Raw genomic sequence first — 1,733 nt, forward strand, 5'->3', positions numbered from 1 at the left:
AGTATTGGGACCGCATCATTCACCCACTCCTCTCGGTATGTGCGTCCCAAATGCATGATATTTTCGCATCTGCGCATTTGTGCAGCAGTCAGCAGCACAATCGGTAACGTAAAGACTGCAGTAAGCCATAGCCGATGACTTAATTGCCACAATAGCCAGCCAGCGTTCTTCCTTGCCGTTGTCAACACTATACCTGCATCTCATTGCCATAATCAACATTACTACCCACATCACTCAGGAAGACGAATCGTCCAAAGAAAATCACTCTTCTTTGACATGCAAATGATGTCTCTTAACATTTTTGACCAAGATCTTGGCGAAGTGGCAAACGTTATCACGATAAGTTACTCAGTGGGCGACCCTCATGATTCACTAATTTGATGACCGGTTTTTCGGGTGACATGAGCGTGAACTGCTTCTTGCCTTCTATTTCCCGTAAAACTAGTTTTTTTCGATATTTGCGATATAAGTTAGGAGTTGTATCGGTCGACAGGGTCAGGCTTCCCCTGGCCTGACCCTTTGGTCATTCTTTAACAGCGCTACTCCAATTACAGGCAAGATGCACCCTTATTGAAGAGCTGTCCGACTAGCTTTGACAGCGGTCAGTAAGAAGCCTTTCGTTGAAATCATAGGCAGGAAATTCAATCAACATGCTCCACGAGGGACAGATAGGCTCAGACAGTTTTGGGGCTCTTCACCGAGGTCAAGTTGATCCTTTATTTTTGTGCACAAATCTCATCCGTTGACTCTCCTTGGACTACATATGCATTTAGAGACGTTATGTGGGGACTGGTAGGATGAAGGCGACCAACGTAAGTAACAGTGGTAAGCATTTCTAATCCCCACTCAATTCTCCCACACTTAGTCTCCCACTTGCTCCTACGCTTTAAGTTACATTTAAACCGTGGTGTCTATGTTAATGCTAAGGCCTTTCTTTAGTCCTTCACTTAATTCCATTTGCCAGACACTTATGCATACAACCCAGCACTTCCATTCATCCATAGCTGTTCCTTCCTTCTGCCTAATTCCCCTTTTCCAATCAGGTAATACGCAAAAGATATTGAGCATTAGCAAATGAGTTTGTGCGTGTGCTGTGCATGTGAAGTTGATGTAAATGGCCAATTTCTAGGAGATTTTTGGAGCATGTGACCCCACATTATCCCAATGGCATTAGTTGTGTGCAGCAGATATAAAACACGCCTTCTATGTTGGTGACGTAATTGGCGCCTACATTTTGTCGCCTATTTGAAAGCGCCGGAGAGTGACTCAGTGAGCCGCATGTCTCAGAGTTTGTGAACTCATGTTCAGGTATATGCAGGTTATTTAACTCAAGCGACTGATGTGGCAATATGTAACAAAGTGAATGAGCAGTGGAGTTGAAAATAAAGAGCATAATGTGGAAGACGCAAACTGCAGATCTGAGGATAATACAATGTGCCGATGCTATCACTTGACTCAAGAGAATATTCGCACTGCATGCGTGACACCGGCTGTACACTGAATTGTCGAGCAAACACCATAGATTGGCGCAAGAGCGTGTTAGCGGAAAGAGGCTGCTCCAGCATCTACTGATAAGATGTTAAATTTGAAAGTGCGAAATAATCAAGTTGGCGTAAGACATGACAGACACGAATGATGCGAAGTAGATCAACTGCTGGGCATTAGGACGCGCATGGTTGTAAAAGCACACCTTTATTTTGACGCCTATAACTCCACACACACTCGCACAATCA

Source organism: Echinococcus granulosus (assembly GCF_000524195.1).
Source record: "Echinococcus granulosus chromosome Unknown EG_S00370, whole genome shotgun sequence".
Classification (NCBI taxonomy): Eukaryota; Metazoa; Platyhelminthes; class Cestoda; order Cyclophyllidea; family Taeniidae; genus Echinococcus; species Echinococcus granulosus.